Source organism: Macrobrachium rosenbergii, chromosome 48 (assembly GCF_040412425.1).
Source record: "Macrobrachium rosenbergii isolate ZJJX-2024 chromosome 48, ASM4041242v1, whole genome shotgun sequence".
Taxonomy (NCBI): Eukaryota; Metazoa; Arthropoda; class Malacostraca; order Decapoda; family Palaemonidae; genus Macrobrachium; species Macrobrachium rosenbergii.
In genome coordinates this window covers 36,578,300-36,591,304 of record NC_089788.1, presented here as the reverse complement: position 1 = coordinate 36,591,304, position 13,005 = coordinate 36,578,300, and the positions used below count along the sequence as shown (strand labels likewise).

The 13,005-nt window shown below is 40.2% G+C and overlaps 1 protein-coding gene across 4 annotated transcripts in view; it reads left to right on the top strand.

Moving 5' to 3' along the window:
* Window positions 1-13,005, top strand: part of LOC136831343 (ATP-dependent DNA helicase Q1-like) — a 443,841-nt gene that overhangs the window by 211,461 nt on the left and 219,375 nt on the right. The window lies entirely within an intron of this gene.

Sequence of the window (13,005 nt, the reverse complement as noted above, 5' to 3'; positions counted from 1 at the left end):
TCAGGAATTTGGTCACAGTGCAGCAAATTGTAGAAATGACCAAGCTTGCCCTAGATGTGAAAATCACAAATCGAATGAATGTGCTAGCAACATCTTTAAATGTAAAAATTGTGTAAAGGAAGGTCATAGTGATACTAAACATAAAACATATGATGGCAATATGTGCACAGTATGTAAGAATATGTGTCAAAGGTGAAAAATAATACGGATCATGGCTTTGACTAATAATCTTCTATGCAATTTAATAAGAATAAAACAAATAAAAAAAAAGAACTAAAGACTCTCCTATCCTGCAGGAGCTACGATATTGACAAGAAAACCCTGAAAGACAATTATAAAATATAAGAAGCACCTTATTTTGAAAACCTACAAGGGCCCGCCAGAGAGGGAATTATCCCTGTGGAGGGCTGTACCGTAAACCCCCGTATTCACAGCCTCACTATTCGCAGATTTCTCTGTGGAATGTATATACTGTACACATTATTTGTGGAAAATTCGCCCATTCGCAGTATTTTTCACAGAGAAATATTCACTAATTACTGTATTTTCATAAAACTTTCATGACTAAATGTGCTTTTTGTGATAAAACCATTTAAATACTGTACTAAGGTATAAGCATTTTTAGAGGGTTTTTTTGTGTGTAAACTATCAAAATAGGCAGTTGTGTTTTTCAAGGGGTTTTAAGTATTCACAGATTTTAGCTATTTGAGGGGGTGTGTGGTACGCATCCCCCATAAATATGGGGGTTTACTGTACATAAAACCAAACAAAGTGAAAGTGATACATACCTAACAGAGGCGCTGATAACTGAAAATTGGCGCTGAAAAGGCGTCGAAAATCACCGATTTTCGTTTATCGTCACGCCATCGGAACCGAACCCCCGCTGATAACCAGGGACCGCCTGTATAGGAGTGCCCCTTCACTGTCCACCTCCAGAGATTCTGCTGTTCTCAGATGCCTTGCACAAGGGCTGGGGAGCACACTTGGAAGATCTTCTAACATCAGGAGTGTGGGATCACCAAGACAAACAGCTCCAAATCATCATCCAGGTGTTGAAAGCAGCCTTCCTAGCGCTTCAGGAATTTCAAGAAAGGGCAACAGGGCACTCCATGGTACTAATGTCTGACAACACCGTAGTTTATGTAAAACAGGGGGCAAGTGTCTTGGCATCTTCCTGACTTGACAGTACAACTGCATCAGTGGGCTGTCTCTCAATCGGTATTTCTCTCAGCTAGACACATCCCAGGCAAGAAGAACATGGTGGCAGACAAGCTGAGTTGCCAGGGTCAAGGTCTGGGAACAGAGTGGTCACTGCATTAAGAAGTGGTGGAAAGACTTTTTAATCTTTGGGGAAGGCCATCAATACAATAGACCTATTTGCAATGAGACACAACAAAAAACTAGAAATATTTTGTTGGGTCATTCCAGATCCTTGGAGAGTGGTGGAGGAGGATGCCCTTCAACATCCTTGAGATATTCTGGGTGTCTATACCTTTCCCCCTTTTTGCCTCATCCATCAAGTCAAGTCATCAAGAGAGTGATGATTTCCCAGAACCACAGGATGACCCTTGTGCTGTAGCTCCATGTGGCCGCCTCACGCAGAATGGTACCTCGATCTTCTAGCCTTACTGACAAAAGCACCAAGAGAGATTCCTCCTTGGCACAACCTGTGTTAACCACACATCGAGAGGTTTCACCAGTCATTAGGCTCCCTATCTCTTAAGACTATCAGTATCTCTTGCGAGCGAGAGGCTTTTCTCACAGAGCAGCGACAGAAATGTCAGGCTACATCAGGTCTTCTACAGCCATGTACCAGGGAAAGTGGGCCGTCTACTGTGATTGGTGTCGTCAGCGGGGTCTCTCTCCAGTCGGAACTACTATTCAACAAGTAGTAGACTTCCTCATTTTCCTCTGTTGGGAGGAACTTCTTTCATTATCAGCAATCAAGGGATACAGGGCTGCCCTAGGTTTGGTTATGCGTCTCAAAGACATGAATCTGTCTTCTTCTTGGGAGATTTATTTTGAACAGTCCTGTTCCCCGAGAGGTCTTAAACCTCCAAGTTGGGACCTAACATTGGTACTTAGCAGTCTCACATGTAGTCCATGCGAACCCTTAAGAGCTTCTTCAGACAGGAATTTAACTCTCAAGATAGTTTTCCTTTAAGCCTTAGCATCTTCCAAGAGAGTAAGTGAATTACACAGACTATCTTTTAACATTAAACACACAAGGGGTTGGGGTCAGTAGCCTTCGAATTTGTGCCGGAATTTGTGGCTAAGACTCAAAATCACTGTTCACGACGACAGCTTTGGTTTCCTTCGCTTACAGATTTTGTTGGTAATGGCCTTGATGAGTTACTTTTATGTCCTGTTAGGGCACTGCATATCTACCTGAAAAGGACTTGACACCTCAGACTGGGTTGTCAGAGACTTTTTGTTAGTATAGGCCAGATCAAGAAGGAAGTGTCCAAGAATACTGTCTCCTTTTGGCTTCGAGAAGTAATTAAACAAGCCTATTCTAATTCTTCAAATCCAGAAGCTAATTCATTGCATGCAAGAGCATGTGATGCCAGGGGCCTAGGCCCTTCCATCGCGTTCAGAAAGAACCTGTTGGTTCAAACTATCTTAAAGGCTGGTACATGGCTACGCCAAACCACCTTCACGTCCTTCATACGTGGGACGTTGCCCACAGGTCCTTGGACACTTTTTGTTTGGATCCTGTGGTGGCTGCTCAAAAAGTTGTGTAGCTTATCCAGTGCCCCTAGCAGGACAGTTTGTGTCTTACCGAAGATGTGGGCTTTGGAAGTGAGAGTGAATGGTTTGACTGGTCTTCTTCCTCTCTCTTTCATCTTTGATAGCGTAGTCGCTTGTTTCATCCTCAAGGAATTACCTTCCATGGTCTATCAGAGCTTCATGGTGACCAAACTAATATCAAGGAATTCTCTTCTAGTTGGTCTTTTTGGCCAGGTATTGTGTCGTAATGATAAACATTATAACACATGATGATGGAGTATATAATGGACTCAAAGATAAGAGGGCACTTTCCCTCATGTTCAGCAGAGCTGAACGAAGTTTTTCCAACGTAAAGAACCTTCAAGAAAGAGAAGTGACTATTGCGCATGCGCATCTGCCCTCATGTTTACACCTGGGCCGTTAAAGACCAAGGAGCCATTAACTCTCTTTGGTCTATAGTGAATGGTTTACGTCGTTACCAGCGCTCGACAAAATTCAACTTTTTTCTCCAATTTCAATATCGAGGATCATGGAAACTTAAAAAATAGCAAGATAAGTGTTTAAAAGTAAGTTCCAGTTAAAAGCTCTAGTTTTAAACTTTTGGAATTGATAACCTGTTTGTAAAAGCCAGAACCCAGCTCATTGATGGCTACCTAGTTTTGTGAAGTGAAAATTGTTTTAAATTCTAACTAAATGTTTTAACTAAAAGAAATGTTCCACAACTTATCATTAATATAGAGAATACTTTCAGATTTTATGATGTCTGCAATAATCTAGGCAGCAAGTGAGAATAATTTAGACTAGATTAATAGTGGATTTTGTCTGTAGCCTATGCCCTTGGATTATATATCCTTAAGGGGAGCGTTGACTTCGAAAAATCAAAATTTTCTGAGATATTTTATATATGGCATCATACATATCCTGACTATCTTCTCAGAAGGTTTTATTAAAAAAATTCGCCATAGTTTAGAGTTATAAACAAAAACAGTAACCCTATCATAGAAAAAATTACATTTTTCGTATAATGTAATGATAATGTCAGTATATCGGGTAGTAATTTCCTTTTAGCTATGAAATAATAATATCTAAATGCGCATATGGCAACCCTGTGGACCTAGTACGATCAGCCGAAAGCCAGCGCCAGACAGTCAGTCAGTAGCAGCTCAGAGCTTGACTAAGTCAGACGTCAGACTGCCCAACCTGGAGCCGTTTTTGACACTCTCTTCATCTAGCTTCATTTAGCGAATATTACTTTTGCAAGTCTATTGTTATATATTCTGGCTTTTCAAATATGTCATAAAACATCAAACTGTGTAACAGCAAGCAAATAAATACACAGAGAAGCAAAAAATATCGTATATCTCAAAACTAAAGTTATCGCATTCAAACTGCATCTCCTCCATAACGAATGCACCGATCTCAATGAAACAAAAAGCAAACGAAAGCTAAATAAATTGTCTACAAACAAATAGAGAGTTTTTTTCATTTTGTCCTCGAAATTTTTTGGGGAATTTTTTTCAAAAATCAATCAAGTTTTTTCAAAAACGAAAAATATTCATAAAAAAAGAAAAATAAAATTGAAAAAAAAGCTGTTCTAATATATAATATCTGTCTACTAGAAATGTGAGCTAGTTTGCAAAATTTATGGAGGAGATGCATTTTGAAAATTTTTTGGGGGTGGGGTTACCAGCTAATGGGGGAAGACGAAAAGTATGGTTACAGTCCTTTTCCCTATACAAAAATAAACCCAGGCACAAAATTTGAAACTGATTCATTAAAAACACGGGAGTTATTAGCTGATTTTATCAAACGCCTCATATCGTTATAAAACTTTGAAGGCCGATATCTCAAAACTAAAGTTATCGACATTCAAACTGCATCTCCTCCATAACGAATGCACCGATCTCAATGAAACAAAAAGCAAATGAAAGCTAAATAAATTGTCTACAAACAAAGAGAGAGTTTTTTTCATTTTGTCCTCGAAAATTTTTGGGGAATTTTTTCCAAAAATCAATCAAGTTTTTTCAAAAAACGAAAAATATTCATTAAAAAAAGAAAGAAAAAAAATTGAAAAAACGCTCTCTTTACTTTGTTCTAATATATAATATCTGTCTACCACGTAAATTTGAGCTCTTAGTTTGCAGAAGTTATGGAGGAGATGCATTTTGAAAAATTTTTGGGGGTGGGGTTACCAGCTAATGGGGGCGGAAGACAAAAATTATGGTTACAGTCCTTTGCCCTATACAAAATAAACCCAGGCACAAAATTTGAAACTGATTCATTAAAAAACACGGGAGTTATTAGCGAAAAACGATTTTATCAAACGCTCCCCTTAAGTGGCTTAGCTTAGACCGAGGACCCAAGGATCAGATAATAACAATATCTGGGCAAAATAAATCGATAGCTAACAATAAGGCTACGTATTAGTATAATTTTTTTCCTTTTATGGAAGCCTGTGCACTTAAGCATGAGCTAAATAATCCAGGACTACCCTAGGCATTACCTTATATCAACTTAAGTGATTACTTTTTGGACTAAATTGTTACCGTAGACCATGTAACCTAGGACTAGATAAAATAGTAATATGTGCTGGATGAGATGGTAACCTAGCCTTAAGGCTACATTCTAAGGAATTGTGTTTTATGTAACCCATACCTTTAATTGTGAATTAAATAATCCGGATTAGGCAGTAGCCTAGATTAGTGTAAGTTATAGCCTGGCTATAAGGTTACACATTAGTGAGTTACTGTTTTATATAGACTATAGTAAACCAGATAGCCTAGGATTGGTTACAAATAGCAACCTGGGTTAGACAAAAAATAGACTAACTATAAGGTTATATATTAGTAAGTTTTCTGTTTTTATATAGCCTAGCCTATACATTTAAGAGTGATCTGTAATAATCTGGATTAGGCAATACCCTATACAGGCAGTCCCCGGTTAACGGCGGGCTCGGTTAACAGCGATCCGGTTTTACAGTGCTTGTTCTAGTGATGAAAATCGGCAATTTTTGGCGCCGAAAATTGCCGATTTCCACTTATTGGCACCGATAATTGGGTATTGGCGCCAATACATACCTAACACAGGTGCTAGTAACCGAAAATCAACACTTTTCGGCGCTGATAAGCACCGAATTTCGCCGAAAAAGCGTGAAAATCACCGATTTTTGGTTAGCTGCAATTTTTGGTTATCATCACACCCTCAGAACGGAACCCTGCCGATAACCGAGGACTGCCTGTACTAGGTTAAGAAAGAACAAATAAGCCTAGGAATATAAACAGTATCCTAGGCTCAATAAAATAAGTTGGTTTTTTACAACTCGGTAGCATATCTGCAAGGCTACATACTAGTAGGGTCTTATGTAGCGTATATCCTTAAAGGTGATATAAACCTAGAAGAGGCAGTAGCTTAACCATATTAAGTAGGAACCCCTTTTTAAGGTATATCCTACTATTAGCCTAAAACAGCGATGACCGAATATCAGATAAAAGGATAGTGTAAAGTCCCCGCTCAACGTGTTCTCTGTGGAGAACATTCCATTTTCTGCGGTGCCTTTCCACGACCTAAGGTCGAGCGGAATATATATATTTATCATCATAATTGTAAACTGTGTATATGTTGTCTTTCTAAGCAATCACGTATTATATACAAGTAACAAGTTATTTATTTCGTATGCCAGACATTGTTTATCACTATGTTCTCTGTATGAACCTGTCCTGTTTTTTAAGGAACTAGTTTGACCTTAGGTCACCTGTAAATCTTTGTACCAGCGGTCTCTGCGAACTACAGAGTGTCCGCATCCCGCTTTATAAGCAGCTAGTTTTCACCAATAAATCAGCAGTACTTGTCTCCCTGCTCATTATTTTGCACTCTCTCACAGTAGTCTTGACCACATAAAACAGAAAATCAGATTATAAGAGGATTATTTTCTGTATAGTGTATTATCCTTAAGTTTTAAGTAAGCCTAGAGTAGGCAGTGGCCTAGAATAGGTTAAGCGAGAACCTTCTAAGAAATCCTCTATTCTTAGCTTAACCATTTCATTAATCTAAGCTACATAAAACAGTAGCATGGGTTAGTTAAACAAATCAGTTCATAGCAGTTAGTGTGAATGGAATGACAATTAGAATTAAAAGTTTCACTTAGCCATTGCAAAAGGACTAACAGTGTATAAGTAATACAGTCATATACAGGTATGAAAACTAATCTACACCTTAGAGGGTTTAAGTTAACATAGATATTTAATTAAAAGTATTACAACTGCACACTTGTAATCAAGTTAACCTGTAATATGGAAACTATATGAGGAACTACAGAAGTGTCCCTCACTTAAAAACAATTAATACTAACTAGCATCTAATAACAACTTGTTTTACATCGCTACAGGGCTGCCATTAGGCAGGATCCTCAGTTCAAGTGTTCTGTAGCAAATTGCTCGGATCACTTTTTGCTAGTGGTTATGGCTCATACCACTTGCCATGAGCATAGTACTTGTAAAAAATAAGGAAAATCTGCTTAGTTGCCAGATGTGGGCAAGATTTTAGTATGCTCCGGGCAGCAAGTTTTAAGGACGAAACAGCTCCTTTTATGCTGTCTCGATGGGTCCTAGGGTTCAGTAGGGGTGAGGGAGGGGGAGATTATATATTTCTTGCAGAACTCTGGCAACAGATATTTAACCCTTTCTCAGAACAACATCAATGTTTGGGCAAAAACCCAGTAACATCAGCCCACAGTACCTCCCAGGTTAACCCTGTGGAGGAAGTAGAGGAATTTCTTTACATGGGGTTGACATTCTTACTAAAGAATATGAAGTGGACATTGCCATTGAAATGGCCTTGCTGAACCCAGAAAGCTCAGGGACACAAATTTCAGTTAGCCATGGGAGAAACCTTCCAGAAGGAATTCTATTCCCCATGCATATCGTTGCTGAAGAGGATCTTTCCCCCAAAAGGGATACTAGGATCCACCTAACTCTGACTGACATGACTACATTTTCGGAGGGGTATAGTAACTTACCCAGGACTTATGCCCCTTGATTAACAGGCAGTTACAGTTCAGTGGCTGAAGCTCAGTTAGATTGCGCAAGCTCCCCCAGAAAGGATACACAGTTTGCGTTATTTGATCAATTCCGTAAGGAAATTGAGTACCATCAAAGATGCCCTTGCCACAGATTGGCAATATATAAGGGACATGAAGCATGATTCTGGAAAGGAAAGTAAGTCGGTCATGTACACCCCAAAGTGTAAGAGTACTACATCCTGTAACTGAAAAATGAGTGTGGATACAAATGCTGCCCAAACAAGGTCTTATGTTAGAATTCCGACTGGAAACAACAAAAGGGTCAGTTCAGAATGCAGTACAGAACTTCAGATCAAAACATAATAGGGGCTCCAATCCGCAGCCCTGATGATACTGATAATCCTTGATGAGACGCCTCAATGTGCATTTTCTCTCCCGATGGCAAGTATGTAATTAATGAGAGAAAAATTATGATCCAAGTTGTACATGTTGAATATAAAAACAGCAGCATTCCCTAATACAGAATGGTACCTGGTACCATCTTCACCAGACATGGAGAAACCACCAGCAGAAACGGTTTTCTTACCTGTGCCTACAGCATTAAAAGCTATAGAAATCACCCTTTACCAGGTCAACGAAAAATGGACCTCTACTTCCATTTTGAATAAGACCCAAGTTGCTCACCAAGTAGCCCCAGCCTTCTGTCCTTTCACTTACAGAAATATTAATCATATGTGTTTGAAGACAGATTTTCAGAATTTGTAGTGACTAAAAACAAGAGACAATGGCAGAATTAAAACCATCAGCCACAGACATCCCAGTTTCGGGAAATTCTACCGAGGAATGGGCAGCACTACAACTCGCTTTTGAAAGGAAAAAGCTCTCTTTAGATATAGCTATGCAGCAGTTTGGGACCCCTATGAGAAGACTCTCAGAGGGGACAGCCTTGTCAGAATTTTATGCTAGGCTCCAACTCCTGTACCACCTTGCTGGAAGTTGCCACCAGAAGGCATCCAGAAGATTCCAGGATAAATTTTGCTGTTGAGGCCAAAAGTCTTATGAGAATCCGACGGGAAGCACTCTGTGACTTCCTAGAATGGCGCATAAAAGTGTAAATGGAAGCTTTGGAGGGCTCCATCAAATCACTCTCCAGTGTCACTGCATTATTACATTCTAACCCCTTCTGTAAGGACCTGTTTGAGGAGTCTGTTGTGGCTCGTCCCAATGAGCATGCCCGCCAACAGAATTGTACAGTGCACGCTCTTCTGGGGAAAGGGGAATTCAGGAAACAAAGAACCCAAAATTTCCCTTTACCCAACTCCAAAAAAGACTCGCTTTGATAAAAAATCTTATAAGCCTTCAGTCACCCCCAAAAGTTTTCCTCAAAAAACAGGTAGGTGGTCAGAAGGGACAATTCCTTACAAAGGGACAACAACAACAGTAAGGACATCCTTTTTCGCAAGGTCCAAAAACCATCTTATAGAGGTAAAAAGGAAAAGTAACACCTGGAATGTCTATCAAAGGTGAAGGCAGAGGAGGATGCAGATACTAAGAGGAATTGTATGGTTGGGGGTTGGCCTCGACGACATCACAGACAATGGAAGTTTTCCCTGTTGGGGGGACAGCATTATTTATATGTGCAGAAAGGCCCTGTTAATGGGGCCAATAGAGAAGCGCATATATTTGCCACCAAGTACGTCTCTTCAGTGTTCCCAAAAAGGATTCCTCCAAAAGAAGAGTGATCCTCAACCAATCAACATTGAACAGGCACATTGTTTTCCAAAAGTTTTGGATGATTACCGCTGCCTAATTACGTTGAATCATTCCAAAAGGAATTTGGACAGTCTCTGTAGATCTGAAAGATGCATACTAGCATGTCCCTCTAGCCGTTCCCTTCTGCCCCTTCCTAAGGTACCGGATAGGGAAAGATACTTACAGATTCAAAGTCATGCCCTTTGGGCTAAACATTGCCTAAAGAATATTTTACAAAATTAGCAATGGTATTCGTTCGAGAACTAAAACAAAAATGATTACGACTAATAGCCTACTTAGACAACTGGTTCGTCTGGGGGCCCACAAGAAAAGAGTACCTGAAAATCCTAAGAGCATTGGTCAACAGACCACAGTCAAAAGGTTTTGTAACAAATTTGAAAGGATCCCACCCCATGCCTAGCAGACACTTTCAGTGGCTGGGACTGTGTTGGGATACTCTTCATGGCCTGTTGTTTCTCCCCACCATACTCAAAACAGAATAAGGCAAGTCCTCAAAACATTCCTTGCACAGTCCAGAGTTTCCAGATGGCAATTAGAACGTATGATGGGCCTGCTGCAGTTCGCATCAGTGATAGATCCAATACTTAGATTGCAGCTAAAAATGTGAACCCAAATTCTGGATATTGCATGCAAGAAAAAAAGATGCGAGAGCGACCTCATCAAAAGATTAAAAAAGTTGGGGAGATACTTCGGCCTTGGATCTGGAAGGAATCTCTGGCGAAACAGGTCACCCTGACTCCTCCGTCTGTGTGAGTTACAACACACACACAGATGCCTCGTTGACAGGTTGGAAGGACGTTGGGAGGATCGTCAGGTAGCAGGGAGGTGATCAGCTACTCTGAGGAATTCTTATATCAATTTCCTGTAGCTGATGGCTGTCGTTTTGTCTCATAAAACTCAAACCTCTAGAAGAGAGAGACAACATAACTACAATATCCTACATCAAGAGGTCGGGATCACATTCACTTCCTTTCAATATGATAATGCTAGCCATCCTTCGGATGGCGCAAGCAAGGACGTGGCACATGTCTGCAATTCACCTCACAGGAGGTATCATTGTAATATTAAACTCTCTAGCAAGGAAAACAACAGTCTCAACAGAGTGGATGTTGGACAGCCACTCTTTTCAAACAACAGCTAGCCAGCATGCATCCACAACTGGAAGTTGACCAGTTCGCTTGTACGAGAATCACAAACTCCTAATACAGGTAGTCCCCGGTTTACGACGGGTTCAGCTTTCGACATTCCTAGGTTACGACACTTTTCAAATATATTCATCAGAAATGATTTCCCGGTTTACGACACATGTTCCAGGGTTACGACGCGTTGTATGCCGATCCGACGGAAGAAATATGGCTCAAAAACGGCAGAATGATAAAAATTTGGAGGCTTTTTTGATGAAAAACTCAATAAAGATGAAGTTCACATCGTTTTCAATATACCCAAAGCATTAAAAGTAAGGTTTTCTTAGGATTTTTGACGATTTTTCGGTTTACAACGATTTTCGGTTTACGACGCGGCGTAAAAACGGAACCCCCGTCGTAAACCTGGGACTGCCTGTATATGTGTCTCCAAACCTGGACAGTCAAGCAACAGCAAGAGATGCCTTCTTAAAGACTGGAACAAGGGGAGAACGATATCTTTTTCCTCCATTTTCCCAGATTTCGAAGGTTTTGAGCAAACTTCTAACCTTCAAAGGAACAACTTACTTAATAGGCCCAAATTGGCCAAACAGGCATTGGTCCCTATAACTACAACAACGGACATAAAGATCTTAGTCTTAACCCCTAGGTGCCATGGCAGAAAACCAGGGGTCTTATTTACGGTGAGTGTGCTAACTATTGCGGGGAGAAGGGCGACAGTACTGCAACCAAACCCAGCATGCTTAGGTAAGCCACTTTAGAACTACATCCTAAAACGTAAGTTTGTGTATAGTTTCTTGTTCCTTGGTACCAAAACCTGAAGAGTATTTGGAATAAAGAATGGGACTTGAAATCTATGGCTTGATCTTGGACCAGAAATGTGTCACCTGTCACATTCTTTGTAAAGCTCCTTGGGGACGAAACAAGCGACTACGCTATCAAAATACAGGTTTTGATTTAGGAAAAACCTATATTTGGTAGTTGCTGTTGAGTCCTCAAAACCCTCCCACTTTCCTGACGAAAAGCCATGTTATTTGGGCAAGGGATCGTCCTGCATTGACCAACAGAGAGTAATGGCTCCTTGGTCTTTAATGGCCCTGTTGTAAACGAGAGGGCGGATGTGCATGCGCAATAGTCACTTCTCTTTCTTGCAGGTTCTCTTGATGTTGGAAAAACTGGGTTCCGCTTCGCTGAAGATAAGGGAAAGTGCCCTCTTATCTTTGAGTCCATTATATATTCCATCACGTGTTGTAATGTTGATCATTACAACACAATACCTGGCCAAAAAGACCAACTGGAAGAGAATTCTTTGATATTAGTTTGGTTACCATGGAGAGCTGGTGGAACATGGAAGGTAACTCCTTGAGGACTCAACAGTAACTACCAAAAATAGGTTTTTCCTACATCAAAATGTGATTTTTATCTTCTACTGGTGGGCAGTGGAGAGGAATTATCCATCATGTGCTAGAACTGGTCAGATAACAGGTGAGTGTAGAGCTCCTTTCCATTAGTTTTACTTGATTGTTCATACACAATACAAACCATTTTAGAAGCAAGTCCCCTCCTCTCTCTTACAACGGGAGAGAGGAAATGACGACAGACAAGGCTGGAGGCTAATGTAGTGTTGTTGTCTCCAACAGGTAAAGTTCTTTATTTCACTACAAGACACAATGTAACGTGAGTTCCACACTGTCTCTTAACCCAGATGTCTGGCTGGCAAGTTACCTTTTACTTTACAGTTCAGAGGCATATGACTCCTTCCTTTGTTCCTCTTTCGCCAGGGAGTGAGCCCAGGTGAGCTGAACCTCCAGTTGGTTCTGAGGCTTTCTTTATTCTCCCTCCAAGAGTAAGTCTCCCTTATGTTAAGACCAAAGGTTTGTTCTGTATAAGAACAAATGACAAATTTAAATCAATTTGTATTTTTCATAACTAATAAACCAGCTCACCTCAAGCCAACCCCTCATATTTTACCTGGGCGGGAGAAAACTGACACAATGCTTCCGAGAGTGGGGTATGGGAGGTTGGCTCCTCCTCCTACGCATTGCCGTCTTGGCCATCTCCAGTACCACCAATTCCCTGTAACTTTTTTTTAACCGGACTCCAGCTGGCATATTTCCCTGTGTTAAGACTACAGGTTTCTTAGTTATAAAAAACACAAATTGATTTTAAAATTTGTCATATTCTACATAGAAGGCTACCATGGATTATTCATAGCCTCATTTATTTCCTGTTATTTTTTATTTTGTATCACTCTTTAATCAAATAATTGGAACTTGTAGCTTACTCTTGTTTATCTATATGTGAAAAGTAAGTGGTGTAAAGAGGATTAAAATTTATTATGGT